Here is a 15,163-nt window from a genome sequence, read left to right on the forward strand (position 1 = left end):
TCCTTGTAATGTTTTCACAAATTTCACCTGAAATGTAAATTTTAAGGCTAGTTTCATGTATATTTCATTTAATATATTTCATATTGGTAATTGCAAATAACTATTTTAACTTAAAGCTAAAAAAAAACATTTCATATGTCTTCAAAATCTCTTAAAAATAAACAGAACCTCAAAAAGTGTCCCATCAACGATCCTCTTGGCCCTGTCATAAGATTGAAAACATCTGCCGTAAAAATAATCAAGCATGATCGTTAACCTGCCACATCAAAAGCAGCTTAAACTTATCACTCTGTTAATGGACTGGTTGCTATACATAGAAATAACGTGTTTATTATTTAGACATGAATAAGATATACTTTGGGAGTGTTTTTATTTATATAGTGCACGCCCCATTTCCATCCCCTCAAATTTTCCAATTAAGTAAGCTAACCTTTGACAAAATAATGACAGATGGAAGTGATATGCCAAGCTGGACAGGCTAATTACGATGTAAAAACTTTTAAAAGTTATATTTTAACTCTAAAATATATAAGAATAAAAAGATGGACCATCATAATCAATTTTCGTAACCAAATTGCACTGCGGAAACATACTCTTTCAAGGGGTATAAGGCGAAAACAAAATAAATCAAGAAAATATAGCGAGTCACTTATCCTAATGGAAAGCGCCGGCATTTATCAAAGTTGCGACGAGCAGTCGTTAGCCGTAGCTGAACGAAGCCGGAAGATACATAATTCACGGCAAATAGTTATTTCATTTCGACTTCCATTGAGCGTGCCAAGACGTGCATAAGGATCTAAAAAACATTTAGGACAACAAGAACAATTTAATTATTATATTTATTGGATTTCTAATACTATTCAAACTGGATTTTAAAGTTATATTAAAATTTCATCAACTAGTAGTAGTAATAGAAATAAAGATGCGGAAGGCAGAACTTCGCAAGTAGACCTAAAAGTCTCTTTTAGCCAACTCCAGAATTACCTAGTCCTACGCTTCCACTATCCTATGCCCAATTAGAATTCCTGCCAAATCTTTGATCTTCTTTCGACTCTTTGTTAGCGGTCGCCTTACTTTAGAGCTGTCATGATCTGGTATCATCTCCTTGATCTGTCTCCATCCTTCAACAATGACTGCTGCAATCCCATAAATTCTGTTTATAAAATAAGAAGAGGAGAGTAAAAATTGTAAGGGTTATTATACATAAAAAATGTTGTAAAAACATTTAAACAAATTGATAAAATGTCCAATTTTTGAAAACCACTGAAACATTTCAACAAAATTATTGTGGTTGGCAGTATTGCAGCAATGAAATGTGTATTTATTATACACATTTCATATGTATATTATACATTCTTTACTTAAAAGAATAAATAATTTGCTTGAACTAAATGTACTGTTTGTTGCCATACATTTTAACTTCTAAATTGCTTGTATTTTTTTTTGATGATCTATTATAAAAAATGAAAGAATTTTAAAATGATGTAGGTACCACACTAAAAATATTCATTTAAAATACCAAAGTTTGGCGTAAATAAAATATTCATTATTTCTAGACATTTTCGCTAACTATTTGCTTACACATTTACCGATTTCATTTTTTTTGGTACCGTTGAATAGAGAATTTCACGCTCCTTACTATGATGTATCACACGATGGGGGTTCCTATTTGACATATTAAAGTGAGAATAGCTGGAGGTGATTGACAGAACTTCAGTAAATGCATAATTAAACATCCTCCTGTATATCTAATTTGACGTGTTTTTTTTTTTTTTTTTTTTTTAAGAAAGTTATTAAGGGTGGATCATTTTGAAATGAAAGCACTGTATAATAGCTGCTCTATAAAATAGCTTACATGGTGGGATTACAAATGGTATACGATATCCAACGCATAAAAAAGTTTAAATAGGAGTTCCAATGCCCCAAAACAGAGTTAACGACGTATTGCAGTTCTTCCCAAATTTCCCATAATTATTCCAAAAGGTTGCGAAGCCTATAGCTTTCCAGCTTCTCTCTTTTTCTCGTTAATTTGGCCTGTAATTCGTGTACATTCTATAAAAGCAAAATAGATAAAACCAGCAAATACAGAATTAATTCAAACTTATTAAATACCGATAAGTGAAGCAAAAAGTGATTTGAAGCTCTGCTTTGCTACGTCTCCATGAATTTCCTTTTCTAGCTTTTTTAATAATAGCTACAGTAGAACGATATGGCAGTAAAAGTATCGCTTGTTCTGACATATCTAAAAATATCACAAAATATTAAAAATTTTATTTTAAGATATTGAAAATTATATTTTTAAATAATAATCTTAACTTAATGTTGCTTGAAGTATAATGCATTTTGAATTATTTGCTATAAATATTTAATAAAAGGGGTATTACTTTTAAAATGATAATAATAATGAAAATTATATCTCTAAGTTCTTACCTTAGTCAAAAAAAGTCTAAGAAAGAACTCTGTGCTCGGATTTTACTTAGTGTTGCGGCTAACTCTCTTGCCAGGACATGCTGCTTCGTAATGCTAGATAATTGTACTGTTTAGCCCCACTGGCCACTACCACTGTATCTAGTTCTTTTTTGAAGGATATAATTTCACCTAGAGTACCCATGGACTCGACTAGGTCTTCTTTAAATTTGGTTCAGTTGGTGGCCCTCGGGTTTCTTTTGAGGAGCGTTTTCTTCTTATCCGAAGGTATCATGGAACTCACGCATTTTTTGTTGATTAAAGTGTAAAATAAAAATCCTGTTGACATTAAGAATGTCTGCCATTAAATTAAATGCAACCAGATGGCGGCGCATAATTTTTATGAGACAAGCACCGTTACGTGGAAGTCCTCTCGAACAAAAGCGAGGCGAGGCGAGGAGCACCCATTAGCGCCTCAAGTGTTAAAAAAAAGTGCGCCCCCATAAAGGGCGACAAACGGAAACTCGAAAGACAAATTAGGCACCCGTTCAGTAGATGGCGACAGACCTTTTCGCCAATTGCTTTTGCATCGAGAATAATGGGCCCTTGACTACCGCCCGTCGCCGCCCACTTTGCGATTGAATTCTTGCCGCCCTGTCGCTGATTAACGGGCGGAGGCCCGCCTATGCATCACTCTTTCGTTTTCGGAGTAATCAACTTGCCATTGGGAATTAATCACGTAAACTTGTCAGATTTACTAAGGGTTTTGGCTGAAGGGTTTGAATGGAGAGGTTCTGCTACTTTATTATCTTCCAGGCTTGTAAATTAAGAAATATTCAAGTCTTTTTAATATATTCACCCTGAGGTCGTTAATGTCTTAACGACCTCAACTTCGACAAGAACAGCGTACTCCCTTGAAAAATTGGATCACGCGATCAAAATATCGGCAACAAGATAATTGCTCAAGGTGAATATGAAAAATGAACTGGTCATCAGTCAGCCAGTTAATATTCTACCTCCTTTGACAGGATCATAAAAAAGATTAATGGGAAAGTGCCGTGCGCGTCATATTTCATTAAATAAACAATCGTAATTATTACGGGCCCATCACTATTGATTTCTATGGCCCGCGAACTTTGATTAATGGTTTACCTTTTGATACGCCATCAATTCTAATCGCATAACTTTAATATATGTGGAAACATATTAACGATAAACTAGTGTTTCCATTTGAAACTCGTCTCATAGAGATTTCGAAAAAATTCCCACTTGTACATTCATAAACTGGTTCGGTATCAGCGACGACGACGTTTATGGACTCTCGGATCGTTCAATAAGCAGTTACGAGGCCATAAGTTCCACTCAAGAGTGTGAAACTTTTCCAATCTTATCTAAGACATGATTTCTGCAGCGCCCGCGGGATTTTCTCAAATTGGACCCTCCGCCTGGATGACACTTTTATTTTCTTCTGCTGACCGTTTTAACCCTGGATTAGGTGGGCGAATCGCTCCAGGATTTTCAGGCCATAATCTTTGAACGTGGCTGGCATTTTTATTTAAAATAAACTTTAACTTCGGTATATATATATATCGAATGAATTATTCGTACCAACTGCGTTCCAGTTCAATTTCGCAAAATAATTTTATTTTTATTAAACCTCATTTCACCCGCAATCGGATTGGAGTGATAACTTAATGAACCAATTTGTCTTGTCACGCGGAGTGTTTCCCTGACGTGACAGCCCACTGATCCTTTTTCATTAAAATTAAAATTAAAGCAGGAGCAAGAAAAATGTTCACTGTCACCTCAGGCCAGCCTCAATTTTCTTTAATTTCAAACGACGAACTTAAATTCATGGAGTTTTCATTTGTAGATCAACGATCACAGTTTACTTAAGTTTTTTTATTTTAAATAAATTGATTGTTAAACCTAAATTGATTGACTTGTATGCATGCACTTTTTATCTATAAGGTTTACCTGACATAAAGTCATTATAAGTCGTCAAAAAATAAAATTTCTCTACCCCTCTGATCTCTACGACATGTTTCGACTTGCCGAGAGCGACAGAGCCGAAATAAGAAAAAAAAAGTCAAAAAGAAAAAGAGAGGGGAGCATCGCATCTCTGGGCCATAAAACGTCCGTTGACAGGTCCAAATTAAATATGAAGTGGAATGTCGGGTACAGGACGTGTATGAAACGGCATTTTTTCCGCGGGGTGTTTTTTTGAAATCGTCTATTTAAGAACTTCCTCGCGAATATTTAGAGTCAGGGCGCTTGCGGTAGACAGTTTTCGAATCGCTTTTTTAATTTCACTTTTCATCTTGGGTCTGTCAACTTTTGCGGATAAGAATTCTTAACTTCTTTAAGGTTTTTCCCGAGGGCGACAAATTGTATTCCGGGATTTTCCGGGTTTTGAGTTAGGTGTTTTTTAATAGAGTTGAACGAACTATAAAGGTCACAATAAACATCTAAAAAAGAACAAAAGGTTCGGCTTCCAAGTCCCCCATGTGAAATGTTTAATTCAATCTGTTCGATATCAGCACGATCAATTACGAAAAATTTGAATTCATTGAACGGAAATAATTGCGATCATCAATCGCTAGGGGCGTCTCGCAAATCCGCGCGCCGATGTAAAATATGTTCCAATTTCAGTCCTGATAGATGGCAGCACTGAAAGCTGGCATTTGTCTTCATCGTGTAAATCAGTGCGAGCTCTGGAACACGGCCCTTAGGAACCGACTAAAAAAGGATCCTAATTAAGTAGACTTGATGCTAGAGCACGAACTCTACGGAATCCATTTTAGTAAACTAATTTAATTTATAGCATTTTGTCAACGACAGAAAAAAAAACCACGCTACATGCTTTGACAATGTCTGAAACCCTGATGATGGCCTACGGCCGAAAGCGCTAGACAGCAATTTTTTAATTTATTATACGCTGAATACAAGTAGTGTTTAAATTAATCAATCAATTACAGTTATATATAATTGCATTAAATATGACGGTGGCGATAGTAAAGCCCTGTGGCACTACCTGTTATCAGAATCACAATGTCTGGGATCAACTATAAAATTTTAATACAGTTTTGTTTATTAATTTTTGAATAAATATTACCTGTAAGAAGTCAGCACCGTCATCCTTATAAAGCCCGCGAGCTATTGGCGTCGCTAGATGAGCTACTGTTACTATAGTAGGATAAGCCAAGAGCTACTGTCGTTGATAGTAGTAACATGGTGTGTATTACTATTAGTAGAGCAAATTACCATATTATAAATATTGATGCTGAAATTCGTAGAAAAAAAAAAGTTAGATTTTTTAAGTCTGCCCTAAAAACTATCCTGATAGCACTCATTCAGGGAGCATACCACCAAAGCTTAAAAGTTTTAATTACAGAATGTCCTTAAATGTTTCTTTAGTGGAAAACCCAACCGGGTGGGGTTTTAGAACCAACCCGGTGTTAAATACACAGGTTGATTTTACTCTTTACTGCCTGATTACGTCATATTTTATGCATATATTATAATTAATCAAACACAGCGTACAACTAATAATTAAAGACATCTCACCTCAGATGGTGACTGAAACTACATTGGTACGTAATTACGGATACGTGAAACTGTCAAGTCTATCCGTGACTTTTAGTCCATCCACTAGAGACATGCATATTAAATTTAAATAAATTTTACGGTTATGACTCCCCAAAATTGCTTAACTAATTTCCTGCGTTTTTGGCTTAAACCGTTGCCATCGCCTGTAAATACTATAAAATTAATAAACAAATAAAACAAAGCAAAAATGTAACTAATCAAAGCTACAACATACACAAAAATGACATGATCTTGGTAAGAACTGAAAAATAACAATGAAAAACAAATAGCACAACGGACTGTATGGACGCAAAAAACGGAATGAAGTTCGAATTAATCAACTTCTATCCGTTTTTTGTGCCTCTCATTGGCTGATAACAATCACGTGGGCCAAACGGATAATGGGGGCTAAATCGGGGCTTCTGGCGGGCCATTTAATAGTACCGTTTCCACTGATTGTTCGATCAGGGAAAGACGTAACGAGAAATTGCGTACCATTAATGCGTTATGAGCGGGACAACCATCCTGTTGAAACCAAACTTGTTCTAAATTGATATTGAGTCCTCAAATAGCAGGAGAATCTTCATCCCTCAAAAGATTAAGGTATTTCTTGGCATTAAGGTTTCCATCGACAAAAAAAGGGCCTATACTTGAATCACCTAAAATGCCAGCCCATACATTAACCGTTTGAAGGTATTGTGTACGTGTTGGTATGCTTATGTGCTTATTTTCTCTCGAATAACCCTTTGTAATGGACGGATTATGTTTACCACAAATAGAGAAAGAGGACTCATCTGAAAACAAAATGTTACTAATAAACATTTCGTCCCGATTGGCCCTTTCCAATACTTAATGGCAAAATTCCACCCGTCTCTCATGGTCCTGTGGGAAAATTTCTTGGGTTTTTGCAACTTATAGCACTTGTGCTTATTTCTTTTTAAAATTCTTTTAACCCTTAAAGGGTTAATACCCGTTTCTTTGTCAATGGTTGTACTATTGCAATAAAAGTTGGTTGAAGCTGTTGTAATAATTTAATATCGTTCCTGATGCCATTCAAGGATACGAGAGCAACATTTAAGAGTTTCACCCCTTCTTTAATTTCATTGATCATGGAGCCAAATTCTAAACACTTATCTGTTTTGTTTTTGATATCCTGAACTTCCGTTTCCAAGTTAGAAATACGATTCACCAAGCCAAACAAGTCAATGAGCTTAGGAGAGCAATCCTCACACACATAAGGCATAACTCAACTGGAGAGAATAAGTGTTCTTATTTCCGTAGTACTTATTTCGGAACAAGATTTACCCAAGACATTCTTGCACCATCATGTGTTTTGAACATGACACAACTCTTAAATGTTGCGTTCGTACTAATGAGGATTCAGGCTCAGAGCCACCTAGACTATAGCTAATCTTTAATTCTCCAACCTGTAGATTTTACTTATAAATTGGTTACTGGCAAACGACATATGCTGCGTTCCAGACTTTTACTTAGTTGATGTAACGTAGTTTCACCTCAATCCACTGAATTAGAAAATAGCCCCCAAACCACAAACATTTGATGTTATTTTTATGTACTATATTTAATTATAATACTCTTCTACAGATAGACTAAGCAATCCAATAACAGGAAAGCACAAAATATCTTAGTAAATTTAAATACAAGTAAGCTCATGCATACCAAATACCAAGATCTCTCATTTTTTAAAAAGTATGGGGTGACTTTATCAAAAGTCGGTATACACGGTACATATTCTCAGACTTTTTCCATATTGTCGCTTACATCTGAATAAATGGTATTAAGTTGGTTATTACCGACCTTTTTTTGGCGAAAGCCATGTTGGTTACTATCAATAACTTCTTTGACACTAAAAAATAGTTCCATTAATAGTAAAGATTCGAATAGCTTACCACAGTAAGTAAGAATACCTAATGTATTAATTTACAGCTAGAAGAATTGACTATTGTTCGGTCGAGAAATGATGGGGCCATCAGTCTCGCGCGACGTTGAAAAATCGACGCCTGGCGTCCCGCGGCCCTTTTCACAGAACCGACGCTCGTTGTGCTCATTTATCGCCGTCAAAATGACATGGGTATATATGTATGTGTGCTGGCAAATACATCTTATTTTTCAAGGGCTGATGGTTGCTTGCTGTGAGGCGGATTTTTTTCAATTTTATAGGTTATATCTATTTAACAAATACGTCGACTAGGTCTTAACTGAATACGTGAGCCGCTATTTTAAGGGTGACTTTAGAATAACTTTTGCAATAAAACATTGTAAAAAAGGACTGATACAAAAAAAAGTTTCGAGAAGTCCATTGATTCAACGAATTTTTAAGTTTGTCAGTGTCGATTTATTTCTGTTGTTCGACAAGGTTTTCCACTTTGCCCTATGCTCGCCGTCGTTTATCAGAGAAATAAATGTCTTGTTCTTACTTTTTCTGGGATATCGAACTTGTTAGCGAGTCGCTTCCGTTGCCCATAAACCGTGTCACAGCTGTCAGTAATCCTTGTAACTTATGTCGTTACTAGAACGTGTTTAAAACTTATACTTTTTACATAAAAAAATTTTACGATAGGTCTTCTAAAACAAGAGAGAACAGTAAGGAAGCGTTTTAATGGATATTTACGAATTTTACTATAAACATACATAACCTCCAACTGTTCTACTTAAGTAAAGACTGCTTTACGATTTTTTTGCTTTCTACTATCACTCAGCGCCTTTCTAAGACGTTTCATTAAACAGCTCGTAAATCGCGATTATTATTCTTTAATCTGCAACACATTCCTGTTTCGTCTCCCGACTTGATGGGCCCATCAATCTCCGACGGATAAGCAAACACATCCGCAGCATATTTTCGAATCTTTCATCGAAACTCGTTAAGCCTTTGAATCTCGACACATCTATATAAAATGCTGTTTATGTCGGCTCGGTGTTTTAGCTTTGACAGATCGGGCTGCTGGGTACGTCCCGGAATAATTATCTCATACATTAATTTGAAAATGATTTTTGTTTAATAGGGAACAGTCATAGGCATGCATGTGGACTTGAAAATATATCCTTGTTCGAGAATTATCACAAAAGACGTAATCGTGTAGTTTTGAGCGTATTGATTGAATTTTAATTCGTTGAGATGATTCGTGAAAAAAAACAATATGTTTACTAAACTAAACTATGTGAAAATGAAATACAGTAATGAAATGGAGAAAAATTCAGAAAAACATAATATCTGTAACATTCATGTCGACAGTATACAACTAACGTTACGTTAAGATGACTTTTAAGTTAAAAATAACCGACCTAAATCGACCCTAGAAAGTCAAAACTTTTTCGAATCTCGAAGCTTTTTTTCCATTAACAGCAGCTGTTAACGGTATAAATCAACCTGGTTTCAAAAAGAGATGGCAATAATATTTTCTGCGTAGGCCAACGCGACGTAATAAATTTATATAACAATTTTCTAATATGAAACAGTGACAAGTTGCAACACATGGTGCTCTGCAGGCCGTAAAAGTTATGACTCTACAAATTTTAATAAATCAACCGGTGGTTTACTCTTATTAATAAAAACTTAACAGGTATCAACAGGTAAATCTAATAAGCCAACCGTCAATGATTTATACCAACTTTTTGCCAAAGATGGCTTTTACTTATGCGTAGGTTTTAGCAGAAAATTATTAAGTTTATAAATTCCCACTGTCGTTATTAATATAAATTTTATAATCTAAAAAATAACAGCAGGATCGAACATTCAATGAAAACGGCGACGATCGAAAACTCTCCTGAGCATTTTGTTTTCATCGTTAAAAGTTTATAAGTTAATGCCGCTAAAAGAGCTAAAAGCCCATAAAAATAAACAAATACTTTATTAGGAATATAAATATACAGTCATTTACTTTTATTGGTTTATTTTTATTGAACATTGTGATAACTGACTATTTCGCCGGCTTTTAATGCCGTTTTATGACGTTCTCGCATTAAACCACACTAAAATGCCACCAATAATTTTCTGTTAAATGTTGTTTATGTTATTTATGAGAGACTGCTTTTTGTTTAGTGTTTTACTGCGCCGTATTATATCGGTATTTATTGGGAAACGTTATTCATTTAAAAATCATTATTTTTTTGCTGTAAATAATATTGGATAAGTAAATAGGAGTTTACTTTATGTAGTTTATGATACCTAAAAGTTATTGCAATAACACCATTCCGCATGTGTATTACGTAACTCAATAAACTTTTTGTTATTATGTACCCCATAATGATGTAATTTATATATTAATATATAATAATACTGTAAATTATAATATACTTAGAACTAACAAGTTGTGTAAGTAGGTTAGTAATATTGCTTAGAAATATTATTATATTATTATGTACCTATACATTTCTTAGTTGAGAAATAAAATTAGTTTTTACCGGTTTTCGAAGTATTATTTCAACTGTTCCAAAATCCCCACATATTACACATAGTGCATGGAACTTCTACCTTAACTAATTTATATGTGTAAGATGTAAGTTTTTTCACTTTAAAAAAATATAAAAACTAGACTAAACACTTCGTCCCATTTCTTTTAACGCCGCAATAACTATTATTATTAAGAAAGAATCTATAGACAAGCCATACAAGAGTAATTCGATACTTGAGGTTCGATCACATAAACATCCAGTCTAAGAGCCCTGAGATCTAAACTTTGCTTAAAAGATCTTTTTAAAACGTATTCGACTTTTGAAGTGAAAGTAGCCTGAGTGAATATTATTTATTTTAAGTGCTTGTGCCTTATTTTGGATTATTTTTATACCGGTGAGTTTTCTCAGGGAGCATATCCAATTTCCATTATTTTTTATTTCTTATTTTTATTGTTGTTGCTATTTACATTTCAACATTTTATTTTAAATATATGTGTTTTACAAGATAATAATAATATTTTACATAAAACATTTAAGACCTGTTTAAACTACATAAAATATTTACAGATAATTCATTTAATAAAAGCAGAGTGCTAGAGCTGCATATCATCTTTTTCCTTTTACCTAAAATAGCCATATAACGTAGATTTATTTACCAACAAGTTGCTTATTGTGGAATGATTGAGCCACAGAGCAATCTTCCTGTATTGTGGAGTGTTTGAGCCACTTACAGATTTGTATGTTGCAAACTACTTTTTCATGTACTATTTATAGTATGAAACTATACCTTTCCAAATATCCTATTTTACCTATTTGTTTAAGCAGTTAATAGCACATTTATGTTGCGCTAGTGGGTGACAGACACAATGAGTAATAATATTCCACATATAATAAATAGCTGTTAAATAATAATTTAACTAGTTACAAATGTTTAAATCTTTCAATAATCAAAATATCTAAATACTAAATAAAATAACATAATTAGGAAATTGGTTGCTCAACACATTTATTTTTTCCAGGTACATTATGTCATCTTACACTTGAGTACATGTATCAACATATTTATCAACATAATCAACAAGTAATTTAAGTATCCTGGTTTTTAAATATATAATGTTTATTTATCACTAAGATTAGTATTTGATTTATTTGATTGATTAATATTGTTTTATAGTAAACATTGGTAAACGCCCCATATATTAAAAAAAAAAAGTATTTATTTACTGCTACCGGATTTGAATTTAAAATTTTTGGCCTGACATATGTATGTTAACTACTGTAATACACTATTTAAGAATATTTAGACATTGACACATGTTTTTTTTTAGATACATATACACACAACACTTGACCGATCATTAAGTAAAACATATAGTATAACTCTACCGGTATGGTGGTAATTGCCAATTATTTTGAAAAAGCCAGATTATGACACCAACTCATTTGAACCAAGAGTTGATTAGATTCACCCTCAACTTTATTGATGCATACAGTTTTCACCTTACATTCCAGACTTTATACAACTTTAATGCAACAATTTGATTATCTAGGTTTTTCTCATTTGAAAGGAGTGCTACACAAATAATAATTTTAAAAGTACTTACTAATCAGTATGTTATTGCCAAAATTGGCTTAACATTATCATAATAGCTGCTTTATAATTACTTTACATTCTTATCTGTCGAGATCTAGAACATTTCTTTGAATATCGTTTCATTGGTTCTCTTTTGCTAAAACTTGAAAGCGAATTAGTTTATTAAATAAGTCAGTTTGTGCCCTTATTTGTATACCTATTCAACTTGCTTGTCACTAGTAAATTTGTTGCAAAGATAATTGAAATCCTCAAGGTGTATAGTTTTCTGCCTTTTCTCGGATTCTCGCTGCAGAATCGAAATTATTTAATGGAATCAATTACATACACATTACTATTTGATTTTTCTGCTGCAAATGACGTTTATATGCAAAAATTTAATATTTCTTCTTTTTACTTTACGAAAGCCGCTACAAACAACAAGTAAGGTTATGTTCTCTGATCTGACAGCTCGTTCTTCAAGTTTAGTTATGGTTCATATGGGGTTTGCAAAGTAGCAACACAATATAAGCAATGGCTGGGTTGCCAAAAGTTAAAATTATCTTTTAAATTAATTAAATTTATAAATTTGGAAATTGTGGATATAAAATAGGAATAAAATAAAAAATAGTAAAAAAGTGAGTAATGCTATTTTCAGGATAATTGACATTTTTAAAAAGAGAAGACAAGACTTATTGACAAGAGTTTAAAAAGGAAACGCTCGGATACGTCAAATTAGATTGCCAGGGGGAAACATTTTCAGAGTATAATACTTTTCTCATCTGTCATCCCTTAGCCAGGGTGGAACTAACCTCAAAAATTTTAAATGGGATAGTTGGTCGAGTTATAGTACCTTATAGTTTAAAACAATTTTACTTCAGCGGTTTTACTCAGACTAGTGATGACTCAGAAATTCGAAAACTCTTATATTATTACTGCATATTAATTGTGTACCACTGCTGTCAGGTATTCATATAGGTGCCAAACACGCCCCTTTGTGGGTAAGTTATGATGGTACTTTATTTTAATTTAACATAAAATGCATAATAGATCCTTAATCTTATTGATTACATGATATTATTAATTAATACTTTCATGCCCTATATATTTAATGTTCATTTACAGATAAAAGTATACTTATTAGTGCAAGCATTTGTTGTCCAATTTCCTTTTCCTGTGCTCGCCGTAGGCATTTTTATAAAGCATGGAGATGTGCCTGTATTAGTTGAACTAAGCCATTTGCTATATTCGATGCGCTTTCCGGAATCTAGCCATATCCATTCAGGATAAAAGGATCCACCATTTTGATAGAAGCCTCCCAACCAAAAATCTACGAAAAATTACTTCAACTGTTTTATTTACTCTCTAAGAAGAGAGTGGACTAGGATAAGAAAATTAGACTCAAAAAAAGTTGTACTTACAGGAACTAGTAGCTCCGACTTTTTTAATAGCCGCTTCTATAGCAGACGTTTCTTCAGCACTGCTCTCAACTGCAAGGGAAAGCCCGTGGATTTTGCAATGAGCATACGCTTGCAAAAACTCCAACTATAAAAAAATCACATTATTTTTAAAATAATAAGCGAAAATATTAATAATCTCACCGAAATTTTTGAAATATAATATTGATTATTTACACTGTGAAAAGTGTCACTCTCTAGGGGCAACGAGAACGTTGCAACTACAAAGGCAAACAGGAAAAATGCACTTCTGATCATTTTGAAACATTAGTAATGGCCAATGCTTAGCGAGTTGCTGCTTATAAGCAGATTAAATTGTGTAAAAAACCGCTAATCTACGCAAATATAATAATTATAATTTAGATTAGATCCAAGCAACTATAATAAGTCCTTATTTTTAGGTCGTTTTTATATTGGGTCGATTCACAGAAAACTAGTCATTTGTGCAAATATGATTAATTTTATTACCAGAGAGTTGAATCATCCAAATTTAGTTTTCTTACATTCATTAATTCTAAAAGTCGTTTTATACTATTAGAATTTTTTTAAATTGAATGTATATCACTAGAAATGCCGTATCATGTGGCATCATATAAAACGGAATAAAAGTGTAGAAGATTTAGTTAATATGAATAAACAAACTTTTATACCATTATAATGAGTACCTAATATTTAACTAAAGATTAGCGGGTTTTCACAATTCTTATCTGACCTTTAGAACTAAAGTATATGAAGTCGTAACACCTCATAAATTTAACTAATTTATTTGCAAAATGTACAAAACGGTATTTTTCTTGTTCGCACTACTTGCTGCAGTGTCAACGTTACCAGCTCTTAACGAAAGTTTCCACGGTGTCAAGAACAAATATTATATTTCTAAAATTGGGGTAAGCGTTCATTTTAAAAATTCGTTTCTTCAAATAAAAAAAATCTTTTTAACGTTAGTTAGAGTTTTTCCAAGCGTACGCTCATTGCAAAATACACGGCTTGTCCCTTGCAACTGAAATCAACGCTGAAGAAACTTTAGCAGTAACTGAGGCTATAAGAGCAGTGGGAGCACCTGGTAATTGTAAGTAATTAAGTCCATCATTAATTCTTTTATTATTTATTATCGTTTTTTTTTCGTAGATTTTTGGTTAGGAGGTTTCTATCAGAATGGAGGGACATTCTATCCTCAATGGATATGGCTAGATTCTGGAAAGCCTATCGAATATAATAGATGGAATAGCCTAGCTTATCAGAATCCTTCCTTGTCCTACTGTTTTCTCAGAACTCCACTCGTAATAGCGGGTCAAAGTCTTTCAGGAAATTGGTCTTTAACCCCATGCACGAACAAAAATACTTTTATTTGTAAAACTATAAATTATAGCATATAATTTAAAAACAATAATTTCTGGCTCTGTTTTAAAATCCCTTCATTCATCCGAGAACATTAAAACCATAGGAAGCAAAGATATAGAATTACCAGGGTCGGAGGCGGTGATGGCAAAAAAAAAGAACAAAATGAGCCTATAATATGAAAAAGACCGCATGACGGTGCTACCGTGTGACAGGAGGACACAGGCAGAACGAAAGAAGGCTGAAAAGACCCTCTTCTCACGAGCCTGCCTGTTAACCTGTCGGATAGGATGACACGTTGAGAAAGGAGCCAACCATGAAGTGACAGTGTTTGCAATGAGTTCAAAAAAATAGAGATCATTTTATTGCAAGAAATATATAGTGCGGTTCC

The 15,163-nt window shown here is 33.6% G+C and overlaps 2 long non-coding RNA genes across 2 annotated transcripts; one reads left to right on the top strand and one right to left on the bottom strand.

Annotated features, from left to right (window-relative positions):
- Window positions 1–973: 973 nt before the first annotated feature.
- Window positions 974–13,085, bottom strand: LOC126748791 (uncharacterized). The gene is made up of 6 exons (XR_007664814.1): window positions 12,012–13,085; window positions 5,522–5,689; window positions 2,431–5,471; window positions 2,113–2,242; window positions 1,856–2,052; window positions 974–1,153 (listed from the first exon to the last, which is right to left on the bottom strand). It is a non-coding gene; the product is annotated as an uncharacterized LOC126748791 (long non-coding RNA).
- A 1,068-nt stretch (window positions 13,086–14,153) lies between these two features.
- On the top strand, window positions 14,154–14,824 carry LOC126748790 (uncharacterized). Its single transcript, XR_007664813.1, has 3 exons — window positions 14,154–14,321; window positions 14,380–14,503; window positions 14,563–14,824. It is a non-coding gene; the product is annotated as an uncharacterized LOC126748790 (long non-coding RNA).
- Window positions 14,825–15,163: the final 339 nt, after the last annotated feature.

Source organism: Anthonomus grandis, chromosome 22 (genome assembly GCF_022605725.1).
Source record: "Anthonomus grandis grandis chromosome 22, icAntGran1.3, whole genome shotgun sequence".
Classification (NCBI taxonomy): Eukaryota; Metazoa; Arthropoda; class Insecta; order Coleoptera; family Curculionidae; genus Anthonomus; species Anthonomus grandis.